Source organism: Saccopteryx leptura, chromosome 4 (genome assembly GCF_036850995.1).
Source record: "Saccopteryx leptura isolate mSacLep1 chromosome 4, mSacLep1_pri_phased_curated, whole genome shotgun sequence".
Lineage (NCBI taxonomy): Eukaryota > Metazoa > Chordata > Mammalia > Chiroptera > Emballonuridae > Saccopteryx > Saccopteryx leptura.
In genome coordinates this window covers 28115301-28136586 of record NC_089506.1, presented here as the reverse complement: position 1 = coordinate 28136586, position 21286 = coordinate 28115301, and positions in this window count along the sequence as shown.

The window sequence follows — 21286 nt, the reverse complement described above, 5'->3', positions numbered from 1 at the left end:
TTTAGAAGTTGAAGAATTGGGGTGGGTTGGTTCAAAGTATCTTAGTTTAAACAGAAAAATATTATGAAGATCTGTGGAAGACTGAGTGGCCTGAAAAGCTAGAGGAGATTTTATAAATTCTGTTCTATTCCCTTTCTCAATTTTATGTATTATTGCATGCTTGTCATACTAGCTTATTGCATCTTTTGAGGGAGTAATAGGCATAAGAACATTATCAAAGGGTTTACTCTCAAGATAGTTAGGCTGCTGAAAAACAATTGTGTGCAAAACACCATTTCTTGTAGGATGCAATGAAGCAAACACTTTTTTTCTTTTTATTTTAAATTTACCAGAGATTTTCTCCCCAAGGCAAATACTGTGGGTTGCAGTTAAAAACAAACAATTAAAGGTTTGGAGCTGGACAAGCAGTCAGAAAATGTTACTGGAATCCAAACTTTTCCTAAGCAGGTAACCATGCTTGTCTGTAAAACTGCTTTAAGTGAGAAAAAGAAAGGACATTGATTGAGGCACGGAAATCCACAGTGAAATGCTCATGTCTCCTTGGTGTGCAGCACATTTCAAAGAAACTAATGTTTCCAAATTACTTTATCCTGGGTGTGTATCCATGCCCTGTCTCTCCCTGTACCATATGTGTTTATAATGACATATTGATTTCAAGTCCAACTTTAAATAGAATAGAAACCACCCTTCCACCAGAGAGGGGGGCATTTCTCCCAAGTCAGCTCTCCTTGTGCACATTTTCAATGTACTATCTGTCCACTGGGTGTTTGGTCCTTAGACTACTTGAAGAAATAAGGTTGAAAAAGAGGGGATAGGAGAAGGACAAGAAAGGAAGTGTGACCCTACTCATTTCAGAGGTGAATTGAGTTCCAGGGCTGAGTTAGTAATTTTCTATCAAATTCTGTTCAAATCATTTTCAAAGTCAAACACTTGAAATCTAACAGCCTTGACTCAGGATATATGTTTTTAAGCTACAGACCTCACTCAGCATTCTATCTCTGCCTTGACAGCCACCACCAGAATTATTCTCCTGTCATGATTTGTGTAGAGGCTCACGAATAAGATACTGACCAAGCAAACAGAAGACCTCAGAGAGTTTCCATTCTAATCTCAATTAGGTGAACGTCCTAAATTCTAAGTAATTGTTAGTGAATCAAGTACACAGTAAAATACTGCAGCAACAAATCACATGAACTTACACAGAAAATATTAGACAAATAATAAAGACCAAAGTAAAATGCATACAAAAAGTGAGAAAAAGTATGCATGTTTAAAAGGCAACTACGATTTTACTGCTTTTAGGTTCATACTGTTACTATTATACAAGAGTGTTTACCATTAGTAAGATGACTGGATCCAATAGAATGAACAATAGATAAGATTAGTTTGATTCAATAACATTCAGTTTTCACAAAAATATGAAGATATGTCTTTAAAAATGCATTTTGATCTGAACTCATGAAGTTATTACTAAATGCTGAGAACTGTGTTAGATAATTTATATATGTCACCTTTAATTTAATTAATTCTAAAGAATATTTAATATCTTTATAGATGAGTAAACTGAGGTTTGAGAAGGTTAAGTAACATGCCCAAGTTTATACAATTAATAAGTGATAGAGCTCAAATTTGAGTTCAGTTTGAGCTGTTGAACTCCATGGGCCAGATTAAATGTGCCAAAGAATGCCTTTGTTTCTATTATTGAAATATACCATAAGAAATGTGGCTAAAAAATAAACGCTAGCTTATCAGACGAGATCGGGCGTGTTCAGGGTGGTATGGCCGTAGACTAGCTTATCAATAAGTGAAATTATTTGTTTCATTTTACATGAACATGTAATGTATTATATTTAAATGTTTTACAGAGGTAAATTTAGAAGGTTTTAAACTTATTTCACTAATGTGAACAAGCATTAACAATCTTATATATTTAGAATTTCCCTGTGGAATTTCCTTTAGAGCCAGTATGAAACTATACTTATGACATACTTCCTGAGTACCTTTTAAGTCACAGTCACTAAGTTAGGGAGAAATTAAAACATATTTAAAAGTCCAATAATGCAATTCCTGTTCTCTAGTAATTTGAAATCTAAGATGAATGAAACATTATACATCTATATCAACACAAGACAGTATAGCAGTGTACATACCCTATAAGTGACAAATTTTTACATATTGCATTTGAAAGAATAGATGGCTACTCTACAATGAAATTTGGATTACTGGAGAATTTTGACTTTAATTTATTTGAACTTTTTTTTTGAACTATTTCAATAATGTATAGAATTAACTTTTACATATATCTGGATGAATAGACACCAATATACAAATAGAAGTCAGGAAAGACCTATATTTTCTTCCAGTCCAATAATGATTAGACATTATCCTGACCTGTGGTGGCACATTGGATAAAGTTTCAACCTGGAATGCGAAGGTTGCTGGTTCAAAACCCCTGACTTGCCTGGTTAAGGCACATACAAGAAGCAACTATGAGTTAATACTTCCCACTGTCCCCTCCAATTTCTCCTCTCTCTAAAAATCAAAACATAAAATCATAAAAAAGTAAAAAATAAATAAATTCTACATTAACTGATATGATAATTTTTACAATATTTTAACAGGATTAATCAATTATTTGTTTTATCTACTATTTCCTAGCTCAAATAAGGGGTCTCATTACCTCAAGGTAAATATAGCCAAGAGTAGCTTGAACTCCTGTCTTAGTCATCAAATTTAAATTTGATCTTTTAAAGATGAGTTTTATTTTTTCAGGAATGAAAGAAATGTTTAGAGCTATGATAATTGAGAATTTAAAAAATGCCTTGTCATAAGCTCTGATGACAATTTTTAAGAAAGAGTCAAAATGTGTACATGACTCCTGGGAAAGGGACAACATCCTCTGTCACTGTCTCAGACCTCCTATGTAGTGTAGCACTTACTCTGCAATATCAAAATCTTCCAGTCATTGGAGGCTAAACTAATGAGATAGTATGGTTGCCATTAAATAAAATAATGTTTTTTTGTGTGAGGGAGGGGGAATGTCAGGCTTTCTTCATGTTTCTGGTGAGCATAGGCAGGAATAATTCTCTTTAGTTCAATAAAAAGTTGGCCTTTTTATTACCTATAATGCCTATTAAGCAATTGATGGCTAAGTATTTCCTCTTGCTTTAGTTAATTTAATTCAATAAATATATGTATGCTTATGAACAAAAACAAAAAAAATGACATTTAATAATTATCTGGTTGCTCGTTGATGCAAAAATCCATAGCAAATAATTCAATATTTAATAATTCAGTCATGAAAGTGGATTTTTTTTAGCCTGGACCATTCAACTAGGCCATAATAAGCCATGCGTAACCACCAGATTTTCCCTTTGTCCGTGCTGTAAGTCAGTGGCAAAATGAAGACTTCCTAGGTATAGTGTACATAAAAAGAAGGACACAGAAGCAATTTTGCTTCTGCATTTTTCTTCTCAAGGCTTTAAAATTTCCGACTATTAATCTGCTGTGGAAAGTTTCTATCTGTGCTTCTTTACAGTTATCTTGCAAGCAGGTATTTCAGAAGACATGCTCTTTCTAAATCTAACCTTTCAATAGATAAATAAGTATTCCAGAGGCTGGAAAATCAACAAAACCAGAAACATGTTTTTCCCTGCTAGTCACCAGAAAACAAATATCCATAGCATATTATGGGATGGAAATGACTCAGGCACCACTCTTTGTGTGTTTGAACCACCCACAGACACGATGCCCTGACCAAGAGAAAAAGTGTAGCATTTTATTGCTGATTTGCATTGTGCATTGTTGTAAAGATTTGCACAAGATGCACGTAAGAAAGCCAAATTTACTACTGGGCCCAGAGTTGAAGAAGAGGTAACCTGGGAAGTGGAATAACTGGCAAAATAATAAAGTAAATATTTCTATCACTCTGGCCATTAACTTGAACAAGTACTAAACCAAATTAAATCCCTGTTTTGTGTCTTTTCTTACCTTCTATACCCATCCTTTCTTTATCATCAAGCTGCTGGTAGCATGCTTCTTCCTTTTCCTTCTTTTCTTTTCCTTCAAATCCTTTAGTCTCAAAGCCTCCTTAAAATCTAGAAGCCACAGGTATGGACACTAAGCCAACAGCCAAGGCTCTCACCTTTGCTCTCTCTGGGCAGCCTACTGGCCGAGGGAAGTGATGCTATTCTCAGAGGTGAAGAGGAGGGGTATTCTCACTGTGAAGGAAAGACAATGGGAGATATGTGCTCTGCTCCAAACTAAGGCACATCTATTTTTTGGCATAGTCATAGATTTGTAGTAATTTTACCATTTTTACAACATTAATATAATTATTTTAATTAAAAATTTAACAGTTAATCTTTATTCCAAACTGACTGATTACCCCTAATGAGCTGAATTCACACACACACAGACACACACACACATCACACACACACGCCAGAGTGCAGCAAATAATTGGTCTCTTGATTCTTGTTAATGAATCTGGAAAATTTTCAAGTGACACCTGCTATTCACATGAACCAAGAAAGTATTCCATTTTCCTGAGGCTAAGGCTCATCTTGAAATTTTGACGAGTTGGATTGTGTGATGTTCTCATTACCTTTTAGTGTCCACAGAGTCATATAACCAAAGCATCATCTTGAACAACCACCTAGACAGAGCATGGATTTTCCTTCAGAATATCTTCCAGCTTCTGTTCAATTTATCCAAAGGAATTGAAGCTTTACTATCTTCTGTTGCATCTTGAATGACTCCAAACATTAGAATATCTACTGACATGAAATCTCTCTCCAGCAACTCCCATCCTTTGGTCTTGTATTACTCTTTGTCATCATGTAGTTTAATTCTTTAATAGGGAAAACTTTTGGTAAATACTGCAAATGAAAAAAAGGTTTAGCACTTATTTCTATAATTCAGAAAGAATAAATATTGAAAAGCTACCAACTTGCTGCTTTATGTGGGGTGTTTTTTTTGTGTGTGTGTATGTGTGTGAGATTATGTGGTGAAGTAATTTTCTGTTAAAAACACATAGCAGGGCCCTGGCCGGTTGGCTCAGTGGTAGAGCGTCGGCCTGGCGTGCAGAAGTCCCGGGTTCAATTCCCGGCCAGGGCACACAGGAGAAGCGCCCATCTGCTTCTCCACCCCTACCCCTCTCCTTCCTCTCTGTCTCTCTCTTCCCCTCCCGCAGCCAAGGCTCCATTGGAGCAAAGATGGCCCGGGTGCTGGGGATGGCTCCTTGGCCTCTGCCCCAGGCGCTAGAGTGGCTCTGGTTGCAACAGAGCGATGCCCCGGAGGGGCAGAGCATCGCCCCCTGGTGGGCAGAGCGTCGCCCCCTGGTGGGCGTGCCGGGTGGATCCCGGTCTGTCGGGCGCATGCAGGAGTCTGTCTGACTGTCTCTTCCCGTTTCCAGCTTCAGAAAAATACAAAAAAAAAAACACAAACAAACAAACAAAAAAGCACATAGCAGGATCACACATGGGTAGAGGACAGGGTTTCCCCAGAAGGGAGTGGATATTCAAACTGTTGACTTTCCTGAAATAAGTCAGAGCCTAGAAAAAAAAGATTTATGACACAGAAAATAATGAGAAAAACTCTATTTTCTCTACTCCAGACCCTATGGAGACCAGTCTGCCAGAAATACAGAAAACCTTAAGTATATTTCTAGGTGTTACGGAGCTCTGCAACAAGGCTCCCCGTCGTTGGGCATGGGTGTTGCTCTGTAGATACATAGAGGGGTCTCCTGTTAGAAACTCAGGGCTTCTGGGTCCTGAAAACAGCTACGTACAGTAATCAGCAGCAATATTTTTCTGGCTTAAAATATTCTTTAATCTTTAAATATCCTTTACTGTCTTAGTAATTGTACAATCCGAGCTTAGCTAGGCTAACAGTCAGACTCCCAAGGCCAATGTATTATAGGTAGCAACCTCTAAAGCAGTGGTTCTCGGCCATTCTTGCCCTGCCAGGGGATATTTTGCAAGAGGTGAAGACATTTTTATTGTCATTATTGGGGGTACTACTGGAAACTAGTGGGTAAAGGCCAGTGATTATGCTAAACATCCTGTAATATACAGGACACCTTCAAAACAAAGAATTATCTGGTCCAAATCATCAACAATGCCAAGGCTGAGAAACCTTGCTCTTACGATAGACCGCTATCTCAGACCTGTAGGAGGTGCAGACTGAGGCCCATGTGTGAAGGCAAGACTGGCAACCCGGAGCCACATACAGTAAGTGGCAGAAGCAGGAGTTGGGACAATATCAGAAGCACATGTGTGATATTCACTGTGGATGCAGCGGAGTTTCCTAGAGTGAAGGGGGAAATTGGAAAGAAAGATTGTATTCCTTTGATTAGTCTGGTGACTCTGAGAAACATTAGATTCCAGCAGTTAGTTTCTCCAGGCAGAACACTTGCAAGATTCTGTGAGTCCTAGACCACTCTGAAACAGGAACCTTGACTTGGACGTGGACATAACTGCCTTAGACCTTGATCTACTTCAGCATGTAAGGCAAAAAGTCAGTACCTCATTGTCCAGAGCCTAGCTGTTGTCGTTGCCCTGTGCATGTTAAATGCATGACCTTTCACAATGATTTAGTGTATGGCTTCACAGTCTCTAACAGGAAGATGTTTCAGTCTCCCCTTCTCCTGACTTATCTAGCTATTAGTTTAGTGTTTGTCAGGATTTTTAATCCCTTTTTATCTGAATTATCAGATACTTAGGCTGATTTTTAACTTGCTTCTTGCTGAGTCTTTGATTCTAACTCAGTATATGTCCATATATTTTCTGTTATCTTGGCACAATAGATATTTGTCTGGGTGGAATCACAATGAAATTAACTTTCTTTGGTGTTCTAAGATTTGGCATGTTGTATCATTTCTATATCCTGCATTATAGTCACTTGTCTATTCATTAACGGGGCTATGATCACTACAAATTAAAATGCAATAAATATTATTAGTGTTGATAATGTTTAGGACATATTTTAGCAATAATATTAAAGTGTTGTAAATCGTATGCTTTGTTTCTAAAATAGATGCCTTTTCTATTACCGTGTAATTAATATCTATGTATACTGTCCTTCGTAATTTTTCAGTTTTCTTGAATAACTACATCACTTAATTTAAACATCTTGCCTTTGTTTTTTTTCTTTTTTACTTTTTAATTGAATTTCTTGGTAAACAAAATAATACAGGTTTAAGTCTCAATTTATCACCATTTACTCCATTTATCCGCTCTATACTTTCCTCTACCTCCTCACCCCCACTTCCCACAGCGTTGTCCACACTGCTGTCTATGTCCATGAGTTCTTTCTCTCTTTTCTTTTTTAGGTTTTTGCTAACTCCCGCTAGCCCCCTCATCCAGTCCCCTACCCTGACAGTTTTCAGTCTATCTCTATTTATGAGTCTGTTTATTTTGCTTTTTAGATGTTATGTTCATTAGATTCCACATATAAGTAAAATAATATGGTACTGTCTTTGTCTGCCTGGCTTTTATCACTCACCATAATGCTCCCTTGGTCCATCATTGCTGTCACAAATGGTAAGATTTCCTTTTTTTTTTTTTTCAGCAGAGTGGTATTCCATTGTGTAAATGTACCACAGCTATTTTTATCCACTCATCTACTGATAAATACTTGAGTTGCTTTCAAATCTTGGCTATTGTAAATGATGCTGCCATGAACCTAGGGGTGCTTCTGTTCTTTCAAATTAGTGTTTTGACTTTCTCTGGATAAATTCCCAGAAGTAGAATCACTAGGTCATAAAGCAGTTTCAATCATAATTTTTTGGGGTAACTCCATACTGCTTTCCACAGTGGCTGCACCAACCTACATTTCCACTAACAACGCACAAAAGTTTCCTTTATTTCACATTCTTGCCAACATTTGTTGCTTGTTGATTTATTGATAATAGCCATTCTGACAGGTATGAGGTGTAATCTAATTGTAGCTTTAATTTGCATTTCTCTGATAATTAGTGAGATGAGGATCTGTCAATTGGCCATCTGTATGTCCCTATTGGAGAAGTATTTGTTCAAGTTCTTTGTCTATTTTTTAAAAATAATTTATTTAGAAAGTTAAATTTAATGGGGTGACTTTGATCAATAAGAGTATATAGATTTCAGGAAAACATTTCTATAGCATTTGAACTGTTGATTAAGTTGTGTACCTTTTTCCATTTTTAAATTAGATTGGGTATTTTTGTTTTATGTTTTTTAATAAATTTTGGATATTAACTGTTTAGCAGATATATCAGCAAATACATTCAGTGGGTTGTTTTTTTATTTTGTTGATTTTTTTTTCTATGCAAAAGCTTTTTAGTTTAATGTTCTCTCATTTGTTCATTGTTTTCTTTTGTTTCACTTACCTGAGGAGATATATCAGAAAAAATATTGTTATAAGAAATGTCCAAAATTTTCCTGTCTATGGTTTCTCCTAAAATTTTTATGGTTTAGAGTCTAACATTTAGGTATTTAATTCATGTCAAGTTTATTTTTTTACATGGTGTAAGTTGGTGGTCTAGTTTTATTTATTTATTTATTTTGCATGTTATTTGTCCAATTTTTTCAACACCATGTATTGAACTGACTGTCTTTAACTTAGTGTATTTTCTTGCCTCCTTTGTCAAATATTAATTAACTATAAAGGTGTGGGTTTATTTCTGGGCTCTATATTCTGTTGCATTGACCTATATGTCTGTTTTTATATCAGTACCATGTTTTGATTATTATAACTTTGAGTATAGTTTGATGTCAGGTTGCACGATTACTCTAACTTTGTTCCTCTTTCTCAAGATTCCTGTTGCTATTCAGGGTGATTTGTGGTTCCACATAAATTTGGAATGTTTGTTCTGGTTCTGTGGAATACACCATTGGTATCTTGGAAGGAACTGCATTAAGTCTATAAATCGCTTTGGGTAGTATGGCTATTTTAATGATGTTAATTCTTCCTATTCATGAACATAGTATACACCTTTACTTAATTTTTTATCTTCCTCAGTTTCTTTCTTTAGTGTCTTATATTATCCAAGTCTTTTACAATCATGGTTAAATTTATTTCTGAGTATAATATTCTTTTTGAAGTAATTGTGAATGTGATTGTTTTCCTAATTTTCTTCGCGATAGTTTGTTATTGGTGTATAAAAATACAATTGATTTCTAGATATTTATTTTGTATCCTGCTACTTTATTGAATTAACTTACCAGTCTAATAGTTTTGAGTGTGTGTGTGCATGTGTGTGTGTGTGTGTGTGTGTGTGTGTATAATCCTTAGGGTTCTATTTACAGTATCATGTCATCTATAAATAATGATTGCTTTACTTCTTTCTTTCCATTTTAGATACATTTTATTTCTTCTTCCTGTTTGATTGCTGTAGTAGGACTTCCAGTACTATGTTCAATAAGAGTGGTGAAAGCAGACATCATTGTCTTGTTCCCAATCTTAAGGAAAACGCTTGTAGTTTTTGCCCATTGAGTATGATGTTGATTTTGAGTTAGTCAAATATGCCCTTTGTTGGGTTGAGCTTTGTTCCCTCTATTCTCACCTTGCTGAAGGTTTTTGACATAAATGAGTGCTGGATTTTATCAAATGCTTTTTCTGCATCTTATTGATATAATCATGTGGTGGTTATCCCTTGTTTTGTTTATGTGGTATGTCATGTTTAAAATTTGTGGATTTTGTACTAAATGTTTATCCCTAGAATAAATCCCACTTGATTATGGTGCAAGATTTCTTTAATGTATTAATTATTTGGTTTGTTAATATTTTGTTGAGGATTTAACGTCTATGTTCATCATGAATATTGGCCTATAATTTTCTTTCTTTGTAGTGTCTTTATCTGGTCTTTGAATTAGAATAATGTTAGTCTTGGAAAATAAGTTTGAGAGTCTTCCGTCTTCTTGAATATTTTGGAATAGTTTGAAAAGGCTAGGTGTTAATGTTTCATTGCATGTTTAGTAAAATTTACTCATGAAGCCATCTAGTCAAATGCTTCTCTTTTTGGGAGTTTATTGCTTCAATTTAACTATTTATAATCTGCCATTCAAATTCTCTGATTATTCTTGGTTCAGTTTTTGGAAGATTTTATGTTTCTAGAAATTTATGCATTTTGTTAAGTTGTTCAATTTGTTGGCATATAGTTGTTCATATATTTTCTTAAAGTCCTTTGTATTTCTGTGGTGTCAGTTGTTACTTTCTTTCATTTCTGATTTTATTTATTTGGGTTTTCTTTTTTCTTAATGAGTCTAGTTAAAGGGTTGTCAATCTTGTTTATCTTTTCAAAGGACCAGCTCTTGGTTTCATTGATCATTTGTATTGATTTTTTAGAATCTATTTTGTTATTTCTGTTTGATCTTTATTATTTCTTCCCTTCTACTTTTTCACTTTGGGCTTTGTTTGTTCTTTTTTTTCTTTTATTTATTTATTTTTTAGAGAGAGAGAGAGAAAGGGAGAGAAAACAGAAAGGAGAGAGAGTGGAAAGAAGAGAGAGAGAAGCAGCAACTTGTTGTTCCACTTAGTTCTGTATTGATTGCTTCTCATATGTGCCTTGACTGGGGATCAAACTGGTGATCTTGGGGCTCCACCAGTGACCTCAGGATCATGTCAGTAATGGGAGGGTCAAACTGGTGACACTGTTCTCAAGCTGGTAACCCCATACGCAAGCCAGTGACCTTGTGCTAAAGCTGGTGACCCCAGGCACAAGCCAGCAACCTTGGGATTGAGACGGTGACTATGAACTTAAGCCAGTGACCTCAGGATCAGGCAGGTGACCCAGAGTTTGAGCCAACAATATATGCATTCTGGGTCGATGTTCTATCAAAAGTGACACCACTGGTCAGGTTGTTGTTCTTTTCCAAGTTCCTTTATGTGTAAAGTTAGAATATTCACTTGAGATTATTTTTGTTTCTTGAGATGGGTCTAGAATACTATAAATTCCCTCTTAGCACTACTTTTTCTGTGTCCCATAGATTTTGGGTTGTCTCATTTTCATTTGTTTCAAGGTATCTTTTAATTTCTTCTTTTATCTCATCCATTCTTTTTCATTCATGTTATTTAGTCTTCATGTCTTCGTATGTTTTTTAGTATTTTTCTTGTGATTGATTCTTAGTTTCATACTATTATGGTCAGAAAAGATGCTTCATATGAGTTTAATATTCTTAAATTTATTGATACTTATTTTGTGTCCTAACATGTGGTCTATTTTAGAAAATATTCTCTTTGCACTTGAAAAGGATGTATATTCTAATGTTTTTTTGTGAAATGCTCTGACAATATCAATCAAATCCATCTAATCCTAGTGTATCATATAAAGTTGATATTTTCTTGTTGATTTTCTTTTTTTTTTTTCTTTTGTGGCAGAGACAGAGAGAATCAGAGAGAGGGTCAGATAAGGACAGACAGACAGGAAGGAAGAGAGATGAGAAATATCAATTCTTCATTGCGGTTCCTTAGTTGTTCATTGATTTCTCGTATGTGCCTTGACCAGGGGGCTACAGCAGACTGAGTGACCCCTTGTTCAAGCCAGAAACCTTGGGCTCAAGCTGATGAACCTTGCTCAAACCCGATGAGCCTGTGCTCAAGCTGGCAACCTCAGGATCTTGAACCTGGGTCCTCTGCATCCCAGCCTGACACTATCCACTGCGCCACTGCCTGGTCAGGCTCTTTGTTAATTTTCTATCAAGAAGATCTAGCCATTAATGTCAGTGGGGTTTTAAAATCCCCTATTATGACTGTATTACTATCAATCTCTCCCTTTATGTCCATCAAGATTTGCTTTGCATATTTAGGTGCTCCTATGTTGGGTATATAAATGTTTACAAGAGTAAAATCTCCTTGTTGAATTGCTCCCTTTATTATTATGTAAAGTCCTTCTTTGTCTCTTACTATAGCTTTTGTTTTAAAGTCTATTTTGACAGATATAAGTATTGCTACCCAAGCTCTTTCTTTTTCATTGTCATTTGCATGAACTATTTTTTTCCCATCCCTTTACTTTTAGCCTGTACATATCTTTTGTTCTGAGATGGGTTTCTTGTAAACAACATATATATGAGTGTTGTTTTCTTATCCATTCAGCTACCTATGTCTTTTGATTGGAGCATTTTTCAGCTACCTATGTCTTTTGATTGGAGCATTTAAGCCATTTACATTCAAAGTATTTACTTTCCTGGCCAGATGGTTGGTTAGAGCATCATCCTGAAGCACGGAGGTTACTGGTTTGATCCCTAGTGAGGACACATACAGGAACAGATCAGAGTTCCCCTTTTCCTCTCTATTATGCTAAAATAAATTTTAAAAAATAGAATTTTTAAAGTGTTTACTAATAAGTATGCACTTATTGCCATTTTCTGTTTTTAACTATGTTTCTCTGTCTCCTTCTTCTTCTTACTCTTCCTCTTCTTTGTCTTTCTTCTTTCTTATTCTTTTTTCAGGCCCTTTAATATCACTTGTAATACTGGTTTGGTGGTGACAAACTCCTTTAGCTTTTCTTTGTCTAGGAAGCTCTTTATTTCTTCTTTAATTTTAAATGGTAGCCTTTCTGGGTGAATTAACTGTAGGTCCTTGCTTTTTGTTATTTTTAGTATTTCATGCCAATCCCTTCTGGCCTAAAATGTTTTTGTTGAGAAATCAGTGGGAGCTTCCTTGCAGGTAGCTAACTGTCTTTCTCTTGAAGCTTTTAAGATTCTCTCTTTGTCTTTAACCTTTGACATTTTAATTATGATGTGTCTTGTTATGGGCCTCTTTGGGTCCATCTTTTTTGGGATGCTCTTCACTTCCTGGACCTACATATTTTTGTTTTTGTTTTTTTCACCAAGTTAGGGAAATTTTTGGTCATTATTTATACAATAGTTTCTCAATCCTTTGCTCTTTTTTTTCGCCTTCTAGTATCCTCATGATACGAATGTTGTTATGCTTCATGTTGTCCCAAAGGTCCTTTAAACTATCATCATTCTCTTTAAATCTTTTTGCTTCTCTGATTGTTTTTTTTCCCTACCTTGTCTTTCAAATTTCTCATTCAATACTCAGCGTCATCCAACTTACTGTTTATTCCTCCCAATGTATTCTTGACGTCAAGTACTGTATTTTTCACTTCTGACTGGTAGTTTTTTAGGTTTCTATGTCTTCTTTAATGCTATTGTAGTTCTCACTAAGTTCTTCGAGCATCCTTATAACCATTACTTTGAACTCGATATTTGATAAATTATTTGTCTCTATTTCTTTTAGCTCTCTTTCTGGAGATTATTCTTGTTCTTTAATTTAGGGCGTGTTCTTTTGTCTCCCCATTTTGGCTACATCTTTGTGTTTGTTTTTATGTATTAGACAGATCTGTTCTGACTCCCAGTATTCATAAAGTGGCCTTATGTAATAGGTGTCGTGTGGCATCCAGTGGTGTATTCTCCTTGGTCACCAGAATTGGGTGCTTCAGGAATGTCTCTTGTGTTGGTATGTGGGCTTTCCCATTTTAATTGAGTCTTGGTGCTTGTTCTGGCCTCTTGTGAGGGATTTCGGTGCAGGCCAATGTAATAAACAGCCTGTGACTACAGGTCCTTGGCAACATGTTGGAGGTAAGTGTTCCACAGTTTGTGGTTGCCTCTGCTATGCCTGGGTGCCTGTATGAAAGACTAAGTTGCACACCAATGCCAACTTTTCCCAGCTCTGGGCCCAAGGACAGATCAGCAAAAGTCCCAAGGTGCCCTGATATCTGTCTTTGGCTGCTTCCACCTGCTGTCTGACTGTTAGACTAAATCACTACAAAAGCTTCCAGCTGTATTCTTCATCAGGGCCTAAGCTCCATAAGGTGGGGTGAGAAGGAGTCCAGATAGTGGGACAATTGCTTTCCCCAACACTGGAGCCATGTGGAGGAGTACTTCACTCAGGAAAGATCATGTCTGCAGTATGGGGAAATGACTCAGCGATTGTAATGCCTGCCCCTTTAGTTGATTCCCCATAGTCACAAACCCCAGACTCTCCTCACAAAACCCTAGTTCACTCTGCCCTCTCTCCCCCGTTGCTAAGAGAGATTGGCTAATTTCATGCAATGTCCCTTTAACGGGGTGCATGTGTCTCTGGGAACTCTTGTCCCTCCCTGGCAGACAGAAACATGGCTGATTTTCACAGCTATATGTTATGTGGGTACCTCTTTCCTGGCTCTGGCGCTTTGGGCTGGGGAGCCTCGTTTGGAGTTGAGACCACATGCTTCTTATGTGGGAATCTTTGCAGATGAGATATCTCTCCAGAATCTCAGCCACTACCCATGAGAGCAGGGCCAAGCTTTGTCACATCTCTGCCCTTCCAACCATTCTTACTGTGGTTTCTTCTGTAAATCTTGGATTATAAGTCTTCTCTTCAGCTAGTCTTCAGTTGGTTTTTCAGGATGATTGTTCCATAATTTAGTTGTACTTCCAGTTTGGTCCTGGATGGTGAGTTAGCTTTCACCTACACCTCTGCTATCTTTGATCACTTGCCTATGTTTTTTATATTAATAATTATGTTTTATATAGTCATTGTCATTATCATTTATCATTAACCAGAATGGAGTGATTGTCCACCATGTGCCTGGGATTTAAAGGAGGGAGGTTATAGTTACATATGGTGTATAAAATCCACCTATGTTTAAATTCAGGGGAATTACAATCTAGGTTGAAACCAAAACCAAGTCTTTCATTTTCGATATCAGTTATTGCTATGTAATGATTTGTCTGAAGCTTTCTGTGATAAGATTTACCCTAGAATCAGACTTTCACATTACCATCTCCAAAAGGTCTTTCTAAAAAAAAAGCAGGAGAATGAAGATGCTGAGTCTATACATCCTTTTCAAGCTTTACAAAGTTGTCCTGAGGATTCTTTAAGGGTTGAGAACATGTGAATTCACCCACCCTCCTACTAGGTGATTTGGTAAACTCAAGACTTTATGATGCAATTTGAAACAGAAGAAACAAAGAGAATAGAGAAGACTGGTTTATTAGGAATGTATTCTATTCCATGCTAATGTCAATATAAATGCAAAATGAAAAGCCTTAGAAAGATTTTGTTATTCTTTAGAATTTCATTAATCCAGCAACAAATAGCAGAGGGCTGGTCTGTTTCCCCACCCCACCTCCACTCCGCCACCTCCAGTCTTTGTTCATTTTAAACAGTTTTAATGGCTCTGGAAGTATTCATGAATTCCAGTTGCTTCACTCTCCTAATCATGTTGTCGGCTTAAAATTCACATTTAATTAACCTCTTCACCCAAGGCATAAATCAATAATAAAACTCCAAATGCTTACCATGCCAATAGTGATTTTCATTTGGAAGAAAACTATTGAAAATTAGACATTAGAACGCCTGAAGAAAAGCAGAGAACTAGTGGCGTAGAGAGAGAGAAAAAAAAAAGGGAGTTAATACATAAACTGTGGTAATGAAAGAGCTAGATTTGAGAGAGAATATTCATTTATTCATTTATTCAGATTTCAGAGCCAAGTATATGTTTGAGATGGGTTCAGAAAATAGCGTTTTATCTAGAAAAATTAGAGGCAATCTAACATACTGATAGAGGAGTAATGTAGCACTCCATTTCTTAGTAGAGGAAAAGATAAAAGAAGAGGTGCTATTCAGGGACAGGAACAAAGGATTTACAAACTTAGTTCAAATTCAGGCACCAATATTTTAGGTATATGACCTTTGTGATAAATTTTAACATCTCTGCAATTTAATTTCTCTGTATGTAATATGGAAATATTAGCATCTCATAGAATTATCCAAAGAATTAATTAAGATCAAACAGATTACATACATAGATGGAGAGATTTTGTGTGTGTGTGTGTGTGTGTGTGTGTGTTGTGTCTATTTGTAATTAAGAGCACACAGCCATGCAACATAATATAACAGAGGGAACCTGACCTTCTAATTGCTATTGATTATTGACTAATACAAAGGAACTCTCAAACCCAAACCAAGACAATTAGTGTTCTTTCCTGGAATTTTTAACCAATAAGTGAGTTATTTTCTGCCCCTCTCCACAGACAATGCTGTTAAATTACAATTCAAGAAGCTATGTTTCCTAACATGAAAAAGTGGTATGTAGGAAGTATAATTCAAATACATACAGAGATGCACACTGGAATACACACACATGCACACAAACACAAAGTTGAGATGAAAGGTATAGAAATTGATTCATGGTATCCAAATCAAGAGATACAGTGATTTCCAAAGAACTAGCTATATTCATGTCCAGACCTGTGTTTGATTGAATTATCTTACCCTTTCATTCTCTTCTTTAACAGGTTTTTTTATTAGTAAATTTTTATTTTAATGGGGTGACATCAATAAATCAGGGTACATATATTCAAAGAAAACATTTCCAGGTTATCTTGTCATTTCGTTCTGTTGCATACCCATCACCCAAAGAGAGATCGTCCTCCGTCACCCTCTATCCAGTTTTCCCTGTACCCCTCCCCTTCCCCCTCCCCCTCTCCCTCTTTCCCTCCCCCCACGCCCTGTAACCACCCCACTCCTGTCCATGTCCTTTAGTCTCGCTTTTATGTCCCACCAATGTATGGAATCCTGCAGTTCTTTTTTTTTTCTGATTCACTTATTTCACTCCGCATAATGTTATCAAGATTCCACCATTCTGCTGTAAGTGATCCAATGTCATCATTTCTTCTAGTTGAATAGTATACCATGGTGTATATGTGTTCCATCTTCTTTATCCAGTCTTCTATTTTTTTTACAGTGATTAAAAGCCTTTAAGCAAACTCTTGGCCAATACAGCAAGAATCCATAAAAGACTAGTGTCCTGAACATGTTCATCAACTCCAAGTTGGCCCCATCACCATGCCAAATCCCTGAAAAATGCAACCCAACCACAGTTCAGTCTGTTAGGAGCTGTCACAGGGAGCAGGAGTCCAGGAAAAGTCCACATCCAGGAAAAGTCCGCATGGCACTGGAATTGTTGTCACCATTCTATACTTTGCAGCTCATGTCCAAGTCCCAATGACCGCTGCTTCTAGCTGGTAATGGTTCAGGTAAACTGGAAAAGCCATTTGCAGCATGCGTGGATATGGAGCTTCTGTTCTCCTCTGCCTGGAGAGGTGAGACCAGGTTGCTTTTCCCTGGAGCTCTGCGACTGTGGCATGGTAAAGAGAACCTTGGGATACACTAAGCTGGGTGGCAAAGGTAGATTCACAATAGAAGTTGGCAAAAGGGGGAAAGAGAGCTCTAAATTAGGAGTAGGTCCCAGCCTGAAATATGAGTGGGGCATTGAGGTAGGAGGGATAAAGGAAACACTATATATTAAGCAAAGCAGCAGAAAATAAGACTATCAACACCCACAACAGAGATCTTTGAGGGAAGAATAAAAAACCTGACTATTCAGGCAAAACATTAGTTAAGTGGCCCTTGTGCAAATGAGATCAGTTTACCTGCTTCTTGGAAGAAATACCCTAGGCTCGTCCACAGTGTCATAGATGGGCCGATGGCCCTGGGCACCTTCAGCCTTCAGTGGCCAACCCCAGCATTCTGGGCAAGGTTAGGTCATAGGTGGCTGGAGCAGGGCTGGAAGAGACTGAACCCTCCCTTAGAGGAGCAAGGGGGAAGCCTACCTTCCAGTGTCCCTATTTCCTCACAGCAGAGGCATGTAAGCCTGGCAGGCTTTAGCTCAATGACCTTCCTTTCCACTATTGAAGCAGGACCCAGATGGCATCCTATGAGACCCCTTTGGGGCATTGGAGCCTTTAAGGGTGTATCCTAAAAGCTGGTAGTTCCCCTGATCTCTATTGGGCTTTTTCTGCCTCTAGGTATCTTAAAAGCCATGCTCAGAAGATCTTGCTGAGGGGTTTGAGGATCCCCATCCGCCTATATAAATCTTTTCCATATATCTGGAGCTATTTGGAAAAAGACAAAACAGTGTTATTAGCTGGATCTAATAAAGAAGGTAGTAGTTTACAGGCGAGAAAGATTTGGTGTCTTCTGTTCATCAGCATTCCAAAGAAATGTAAAATTTTTTTTTAAGTAAAAAACATGATATGGTAGACCCGTAGGAGTTCCAGGATATGACTACCCCCTCTTAAATTTTTTTTTAATTGACCTTAAAATGTTTGCTGAGTATACTTTAATAATACCTTAACTTTAAAGATTGTAAGCATGACAAAATACAGTAAATGCTTTTGCTCCATATGCAGGAGCATTTTCAGTTTAGCCAGTTTAGGAAATCCAATAATAGAACAATGCATACAGACAATGAGCTATAGCAGGGGTCCCCAAACTACGGCCCGCGGGCTGCATGCGGCCCCCGAGGCCATTTATCCAGCCCCGCCGCACTTCCAGAAGGGACACGTCTTTCATTGGTGGTCAGTGAGAGGAGCACATTGATCATCTCATTAGCCAAAAGCAGGCCCATAGTTCCCATTGAAATACTGATCAGCTTGTTGATTTAAATTTACTTGTTCTTTATTTTAAATATTGTATTTGTTCCTGTTTTGTTTTTTTACTTTAAAATAAGATATGTGCAGTGTGCATAGGGATTTTTCATAGTTTTTTTTTATAGTCCAGCCCTCCAACAATCTGAGGGACAGTGAACTGGCCCCCTGTGTAAAATGTTTGGGGACCCCTGAGCTATAGCATGCTTAGCAGCCTCTCCTGTTCTGACAGAGGTTACTATAGATCCGGAATATGTATCCACTGTAATGTGGACATACGACTGTTTGCCAAATGAAGGTAAATGAGTAACATCCATCTGCCAAAGTTGTCCTGGTAGGGGTCCTTGAGGGTTAACTCCAAATGAAGTGGCAGTATAGGACCCCTTGGACAGGATTTTCCAATCTGCCGTGCTGCTTCCCGAGAAAGTTGAAACTGTTTACACCGGGCTGCAGCGTTCTGGTGATGAATAGTATGAGACTGACTTGCTCGGTCTGTCATGGTTGCTCCATATAATTTTCTTTTGGGTAGCTTGATCAACAAGGGCATTCCTAGGCCCTGGCCAGTTGGCTCAGTGGTAGAGCATTGGCCTGGTGTGCAGGATTCCCGGGTTCAATTCCCAGTCAGAGCACACAGAAGAAGCGCCCATCTACTTCTCCACCCCTCCCCCTCTCCTTCCTCTCTGTCTCTCTCTTCCCCTCCCGCAGCTAAAAGCTCCTCTAGAGCAAAGCCACCCTGGGCACTAAGGATGGCCCCATGGCCTCTGCCTCAGGTACTAGAATGGCTCTGGTTGCAACAGAGCAATACCCCAAATGGGCAGAGCATTGCCCCCTGGTAGGCATGCCAAGTGGATCTCGGTCAGGCGCATGCGGGAGTCTGTCTGACTGCCTCCCCATTTCCATCTTCAGAAAAATACAAAAAAATAAGTAAATAAAAGAAAAAATACAACCAAAAAAAAAAAAAAAAAAAAGAAAAGGAAAAAAAAAAAAGGGCATTCCCTTGTGCTAAGCTCCAGGGAGCATGGAGTGAGCTTGAGTATGTCCTATGAAACATGGAGCTCTATGTTAACATATAAGTTTCTGAAGAAGGAGGAACTGCTGAAATAGTTCATCAGCATTTGTCCCTATGACAGCAGTCTTTATAGTGGAAACACCATAAGTAAATATTTGCTGTCTGTCTATAGATTAAAGGGGGAATATGGCAAATGCTGAAAAGCCATGATCTTTGTGCCCCTCCCATCCCCCATCCCCCTCCCTCTCCTCCCCCCACCCTGTAACCCCTACACTGTTGTCCATGTCTCTGAGTCTCATCTTTATGTCCCACTTATGTATGGAATCATATAGTTCTTAGTTTTTTCTGAATTACTTCTTTTGCTCAGTATAATGTTATCAAGGCCCATCCATGTTGTTGTAAAAGATCCTGTCATCATTTCTTATGGCTGAGTAGTATTCCATAGTATATATATAGCAAAGCTTTTTAATCCACACATCCTCTGATGGACACTTGGGCTGTTTCCAGATCTTTGCTATTGTGAACAATGCTGCCATAAACATGGGAGTGCATTTCTTCTTTTCAAACAGTGTTATGGTGTTCTTGGGGTATATTCCTAACACTGGGATAGCTGGGTCAAAAGGCAGTTCGATTTTTAATTTCTTGAGGAATCTCCATACTGTTTTCCACAGTGGCTGCACCAGTCTGCATTCCCACCAGCAGTGCAGGAGGGTTCCCTTTTCTCCACATCCTCGCCAGCACTTATTCTGTGTTGTTTTATTGATGAGCGCCATTCTGACTGGTGTGAGGTGATATCTCATTGTGGTTTTAATTTGCATTTCACTAATTATTAATGATGTTGAACATTTTTTCATATGCCTACTGGCCATCTGTGTGTCCTCTTTGGAGAAGTTTCTATTCATTTCTTTTTCTCATTTTTGGATTGGATTGTTTGTCTTCCTGGTGTTGAGATTTACAAGTTCTTTATAAATTTTGGTTATTAACCCCTTATCATACGCAATGTCAAATATATTCTCCCATTGTGTAATTTGTCTTTTTATTCTGTTCTTATTGTCTTTAGCTGTGCAGAAGCTTTTTAGTTTGATCAAGTCCCATTTGTTTATCCTGTCTTTTATTTCACTTGCCTGTGGAGACAAATCAGCAAATATATTGCTGCAAGAGATGTCAGAGAGCTTACTGCTTATGTTTTCTTCTAAGATGCTTATGGTTTCACAGCTTAAATTTAAGTCTTTTATCCATTTTGAGTTTATTTTTGTGAGTGGTGTAAGTTGGTGGTCTAGTTTCATTTTTTTGCAGGTAGCTGTACAATTTTTCCAACACCATTTGTTGAAGAGGCTGTCTTGACTTCATTGTATTTCCTTACCTCCTTTGTCAAATATCAGTTGTCCATAGAGCTGTGGGTTTATTTCTGTGTTCTCTGTTCTGTTCCATTGATCTATGTGCCTGTTCTTATGCCAGTACCATGCTGTTTTGAGTACAATGGCCTTATAATATAACTTGATATCCGAAAGTGTGATAACTCCAGCTTTATTCTTCCTTTTCAAGATTGCTGAGGCTATTCGTGTTCTCTTTTGGTTCCATATAAATTTTTGGAATATGTGTTCTATATCTTTGAAGTAAGTCATTGGTATTTTAATCGGTATTGCATTGAATTTATAAATTGCTTTGGGTAATATAGACATTTTAATGATGTTTGTTCTTCCTAACCATGAGCATGGCATATGCCTCCATTTATTCGTATCTTCCCTGATTTCTTTTATCAATGTTTTATAATTTTCCGAGTACAAGTCTTTAATCTCCTTGGCTAGATTTATTCCTAGGTACTTTATTTTTTTGGTTGCAATGGTAAAGGGGATTGATTCCTTAATTTCTCTTTCTG